Genomic DNA, 6,562 nt, shown 5'->3' with positions numbered 1-6,562 from the left:
AGAGAAAATATCCAGTGAGTGGTGGTTCTCTGGGAGAAAATGCTTTGTTGATGCCACAGGTCAAAGCACTAGCTATTTGGAGTTGTTAGGAAGGGAACAGTAATTCAAATAATCAGTCGTTATAATAAAGGTTAGCAGAAGAGCATCTCTAGGTGCGCAAGACATGAAACTTTGAAGAAGATTTACTACAGCAGCAAAAGAACATATCGACTGCCTCTCCTTTTAGCTAGAAACAGGGAACTGTGGCTACAGATCACAGGGTTCATCAAATTTGGACAACACAAGATGGGGGAAAAATGTTGCATGATCTGATGAGTCTCAATTTCTGCTGCAACATTTGGATGGCAGGGTCAGAATGGAGCAAACAGCATGAAAGCATGGATCCATCCTCCCTTGCATTTATAGTTCAAATGGGATCATTGTGGACGTCTTTTTAACGTCAAACTCATTTTAGACGCCATTTTTTATACAGCTTCTATAGGCTTTGTAGTCCCATGATTCCAGAGGGTGGAGGACATGTTTCCTATAGGCTACCAGTTATTTTTTCTGTAGCTTTATTCACACCTTTGTATAGGTCTCCATTTATCATCTGTGACTGAGACAATCAAATGTTATTGGAAAATGATCTGGAACAATATGCCACCTTCTGAAATGGTACTATATCATAACAGTTACGTGTAAAGGAATGCAGAGTGATCAGGAGACATCTCCAACATGGTGCGGGCTCTTGACGCTAAAACAAAAGTAAGCAGCTGCATGGTGGATTTTGGAGCAGAAATGTCTCCAGCTTCTCACAGGCAGTTTGCAAAATGCGTGCATTGGCAAAGTCTGTCAAGCAGATAGTTCAGTTCATATATACACACCTGCACAAACGTCTTGCAGTCAACCTAGCGATCACATTCATTTCCTCCTACAATCATCAGCTCTTCACAATAAAACAGGTTACTTGTAAAAATGAACCATATAAAATGCAAATGCTCATTATTAAGCACATTGTACACTTTTTAAAAGGAATTCCATTTTTTTTCTAAACACTTTAACTATTATTGTTTTACATTTTACGTGGATTTCAATGCTTTTAATATTTTTCCACAAGTTGATTAATTGAAAAAAATAAACCAACTTTAAAAAAAAGAAAGAAAGTAAAATAATAAAAAACCCTCACATGTGCTGAATAAATCAGTAGGCTAACACATAATAAATTGTTTGTTTATAAATAATCTGTATTCATATCTATCATGTTGATATTTGTAAATAAAAAATTGTCCACATGACGTTCAAAAAGTTCAAATTTTGAAAGCTCAGTATCATATTGACATCCAGGTTGGGTCATGGTTGGATGTTCAAATTGTGAACCTAGTTTATTCAACATCATATAGATGTCCGGGATTGGTCGTGGGCCGACAGAGCCAATATAGACACGAGCAGCGTGTCTTTCCGACGTCCAATGTTTAATGGGTATGCACCAGATTTGCTTGTCAGTAGGGCTCAAACTGTCCTTACAGTCAATACTCAGGTAGACCTGATTTACAAATGATGTATGATTATTATATCTTTTTCTTTTTATGATTTTATTCACTTGAACAAATTGCTTATAGTTTCGTAAACAGTTAATATGATATTTATTTCAAACTGAGTCATAACAGATGTCACTTTAGGGAGAGCTGCAGTCCATTTGCATAATGTGTTACAGTCTGTTTGCTTTATCGACTGCTGTGCCACCTCAAACATTAAACAGTTGAAATGGAATTATTATCATTATTAGTGCTAATAGTAAACTATATATTTTTTCCTCCACAGTAATCACATTAAGGGAATGGGTTGGAATCCATCTGTTAATTACCAAAAATATTTGGGTCTCCAGCTTGTTTCACCTCCAACTGGTAAGTTTGTTTTTATTCTGTCTGGTGCTCAGCAGGGAGCATATGGTGGGTTTATTAGAGCTTGTGCTGGAAATATACTTTCGACCTACAGAAATTAATGAGATCTGACTACCCGCTACATGCCAAACATGAACACTAAAACACTCAGCTAAGGCTCCCAAAGGCTCTTCAAAGATGTTTTAATTACCAAAAAATTCATCTGTACACACATCATGGGATACTAAATATGTTGGACTTTTAGTAAGATGGGGAATTGTTGCACTCCAAGGCATAATTATTTTTTTAGAACACACAATTAATCCACCAATTCAGAAAAAACATGCAGAATAATAAATAATATAAATGAAAATTGTCAGTCAAAACAATTACATTTGATATGCTGAATTTAAGAGCTACCATGATTCCTCCTCCTTTCCACTTTCCTCTTAATGACTTTTCTTCTACCTGGCGTGGAAAGCATTGTTATTAACTGTTGAAGGATTGGATGTATATTGTCAGTTGACCAGTGTATGTCCTTCTGACAACATGTACATAGTTGTGGGAGCTTTGTTTGTGTTTGTTCAGGAAAAGTGGGATCACTTGGTTCTGACTAACCATTATTGTCAAGTGCATTGTTGTCCGTGCCATTGGTCTGCGGTGTACCAGTGTGTAGGTGGTTAACAGCTGTCCGCTGCGGTAGGTGACCCGTAGCGCTCTCGTTATGGTCGCGCCTGCCTCCCAGATGTGCTCAGAGCATCGGCATAATCATGCAGTTGTTTCTGACAAATTTGTTGCGACACATAAGTTTTAATCATCGCGAGCAATCCAAACACTTTTACCTATCCACTCACTGCCCCGAGGAATTTCAGTTGACCTTTTTCCAGGGATGAATATCAGCATGCTTTGGGAGCAGTGGCGAGCAACTGCTAGTCACGCAATTCAATTACCACATAGAATAGACATTGTGTAGGCTTCCATGAGCTGGACACACACTCATGCACGCAGTCTGTGCCCCAAAGGGATGATCCACATTAGAGTGTACATCATATTATATCCATTCTGACAACAAATCCTGGTGAAGGTACACAATTAAGAGCAGCTGAGTTAATGATTAAATAGGTCTTATGCTAACCACCAAGGGCATTTCACAGTTACCAGATCATAAATATTAAATTTGGACTTGGGCACGCAAAGAAAAGAGCTCAACAGTAACAGGGAGCTTTTGCTGCTACGAGGAGCACCTCCCTTCCTCTGTCCACTCCTCTCCCACCCTTCCACAGAGGCAGCCTATGATGTAATGCTCCTGCTGCTGATAGAGCAACCCCCTCTCCTGCTTTTTTTATATATTTATATTTACCCCTCCCCTTCCGATTTGCTACTGCTGCCGTTGCACTCGCTGGTAGTGATAGTGGCGGTGGATGCATGCGTGCGGTGCCGGTTCAACTGCATCCTTGTGCAGGGATCCCTGCAGAGCTTTCTTTTCTCTGTCACCACTTGAATGAGAGCCACTCCTACTAAGCACTGCAAGACCTTGTCCTCTGCTGATGAAAGGTAATTCGTCTGGCATTATGACAGAAGAAATTCACGGGGAAAAGAGGGGAAAGAGAGGAGGAGAGTGAGTGAAATAGGGAGTGATATACAGTACAGAGGGTTGACTGACTGTCCAGTTAGCTGCTGAGTAAATTGGTCTAGTTGCTGAAAGCTTCTTCTCGCCACAGTGCTGGATGTCATGGCAATTGCTCCCTCAGTGTGCGTGCATGTACTGTATGGTGTTGGTTTCCATGGTAAAGATGAGACGGATCCCCGTGCTGGCTCAGAGGTAATTCAGCATGTGTCGTGGAAAGCTATAATTACCTTTATTTTGAAATGATTTCTCATCTCCTGTGCAGAATTTTCCCTCAGGTTCTTTTTCTTTTTTTATGGATTTAAATATTTTTTAAAGATCACAGCTTTGTTACACTTTCTCTTATAAAAAAGAAGATTTGCATGTGATAATAATTTTGTACTTCCTTGGAATATTTGACCCATTTTGACTTGTCCGCTCAAAAAAAGAAAAAAAGAATAACTGGGCGTGTACAATGACAGCCATGTAGCTGATACGAGCAAAGCAGTGGGCGTTATCTGCATGCAGATTTTCAACTGCTTCAGAAATGAGCAGCAGTTTACAGAGCGTTGTGGTTACAGTGCTTCATCAAACACTTTTTTGAACGGCATGTGTACTTCCAGCACAGCATCACAATTGGACGGTTCTAAATGGATAGTAGTTGATTATTTTCAGGAGTTGTTTAACCTTAACTCTTTCGCTATATCAAATGCTAACTTAATATTTCATATTTCGTCTGCCCCACATGTAGATGGCCTTATAACTAATTCATCTTGAGGGTTTTCCCTGTGTTTGAGTCATCACTCTCTTCCTCTTCCTTTTTCTCTATCTATTCATCTCACTGGGTCATTTCCCTGAGTACACAGTGCATTAGTAGTATAACATTTCTCTTTTGTAGTAATTGGCTTAATGAACTAACACGTCTCTGAAGCACAATCTCATTAGCTCTTTGGGATCATGATTTATTCTGGATTGCAATTTCTGCTTGGATTAGATAAAGAGTAACCATGCTTTTCAAGGTTATTTTATGGTTATCGCACTGGGTAGAAGTCATTTGTAATTGAAGGTGGTTGGACAGAGTATATTATTGATGAGAGCAGGCATACTGTATGCATGCTGTGACTAGGTTAAAACTGAAAGCAACAGTCCCACTTTCCATTTTCACCTCCAACAGTATCACCACCTTAAAGACAAGGTGACATCGACAGAAAAGCAGAATTTTAAAACATACTTAATTACGTTTAAGGGTAGGATGCGGTATGAAAAAGTTCTGGGGACAGGTCCATAAACATCAAAAAGTCTTTCCCGATATAAATGTGGAAGATTTCCAATTCAAGGTCATCTTCTTGGATCCAGACAGATTCCAGCACAAAAGCTCTTTATAAATGAACATTTAAACTGTGTGCTCATCAGCTCTTGTTTCAAGCTCAAATTTCATGTTTAGGATCACTTTTAGGTGGTAATGAAAGATGGCTCTCTGGCTACAACCAAGCATTTTTAGCAGAGGAGTTGAGGATTTTCAATTTTCAATCCGAGGAGGATGAACAGCATTGTTTTTTTTAGATTCAGTAAATCACTCCATGAACTTGTACAATGTTATGTTTTCACTCAGGCAGTCAGTCCAGACTCTCTCTAATGTCCAGGTGCTTTTGAGGGAAAGATCTGAACAGTGGTGGTGGCCAGAAGCCTTCTGATAAAAATAAAAAACAAAAGCAGCAGCTGCTCTGAAAAACGATCCAGAGCTGTGCCAGAAGAGGATCTTGAATGTGAGATTGTGCAAATTTAAATTGGGTATAGGTTTTGACTTTTACGGACTTACTGACCAATTGTACAATTTTATCATCAAGGCAATGGACTATGTTAAACAATGTGCTGCTAATTTCTGTGTAATGAGAATATCATCTTTTATTACAAAGAAAAGAACAAGAACTGGGGTCAGCAGTGTTACATTTGCAGGAAATGGCAGACCATGGTTAGTGTTTTTGTCAGGAGGATGGCTGCAAAGGAAATTGAAAGTTTGGACAGCATCTGTCATGACAGGATGCCGTTTGATTTTAATTAAACCTTTATTTAATCAGAAAAAACCCTAATGAGATTAATAATCTTTTTCACAAGTGTTCTGGCCTGAGATAGATAGCGCTATCTGAGATGGTGGGAGAAACAAGAGCTTCCGAAGAAAATACAACAAGAACATATAAAACTTCACTCAGGGTTCAAACCCAGGATCTTCTTGTTGTGATGCATTAATGCTAACCACCAAGCAACCATGCTGCTGCCATGGCAATCAAGTGGCTTGTTTAAAAGGTTTTCCCTCATTTTTTTCCAAGCCATCCAGTGCAGTGGACTGGTTACTCTGTCGGGCCATTTTTGGCCACATGGACACATTTTTTATACCCCTGTTTCATTGGAACTAGAACTTGTAAAGAGACAGTTGAGTTCATTTGGGCATCTGACCAAGATACCTCCTGGATGCTTCTTGGATCAGGTGTTTTGGGTGTGTTCCACTAGGAGAAGGCCTCAGGACAGACCCAGGACACACTGAAGAGATTGTATCTTTTGGCTGGCTTGAGAAGACCTTGGTGTATCCCCTGGAAGATTTGAAGGTGGTATCCAGAACACCTCATTTATTTAATATGGGGAAACATGAATGCAGTTTGTTTTCAGTCTTTCAGAAATATGTGTATATCTTTTTTTTGTTAATTAATTCATTATACTGTCCCCATCAAAACTTTAAGACCTCTTGAAAAATGTCAAAAAACTCATATGTTGCATGGTTGGATCTTAACAGGGTTCCAAGTAGAGCTTCAACATGCAATAAGAAGAAATAGGAGTGAGACAAAACATTTTTGAGCATACAATTTATTGAAAACAACTCTTAAACTGAAAGAAGCTGTTTTACAGCTGATCAAAAGTTCTAGGACCACACCTCCAAAAAAAACCTGTAAACCCCCCCAAAACAGAAATCAAAGTTTCAAACATGAACTCAGTAATGAGTATCTCCGCTGTTATTGTTGATCACTTCAAAAATTTGTTGTGGCATGCTTGATGCAAGTGTTTCCTTGAGGTGAGTGGGAACATTTCTCCAAGTGGTGAAGAC

The 6,562-nt window shown here is 39.1% G+C and overlaps 1 protein-coding gene across 1 annotated transcript in view; it reads left to right on the top strand.

Moving 5' to 3' along the window:
* The first annotated feature begins 3,238 nt into the window (after nt 1-3,238).
* sema4ba (sema domain, immunoglobulin domain (Ig), transmembrane domain (TM) and short cytoplasmic domain, (semaphorin) 4Ba) overlaps nt 3,239-6,562 on the top strand; it is a 52,797-nt gene continuing 49,473 nt past the window's right edge. The window contains exon 1 of the mRNA XM_005928671.3: nt 3,239-3,413. The gene's annotated coding sequence lies outside the window, so the exon portion shown is untranslated. The remainder of the gene's footprint in view (nt 3,414-6,562) is intronic.

This window comes from Haplochromis burtoni, unplaced genomic scaffold (genome assembly GCF_018398535.1).
Source record: "Haplochromis burtoni strain Fernald_Lab_line unplaced genomic scaffold, NCSU_Asbu1 Contig_114, whole genome shotgun sequence".
Taxonomy (NCBI): Eukaryota; Metazoa; Chordata; class Actinopteri; order Cichliformes; family Cichlidae; genus Haplochromis; species Haplochromis burtoni.
Note: the sequence above shows the minus strand (reverse complement) of the source record. Positions and strands in the feature narration are given on the sequence as shown.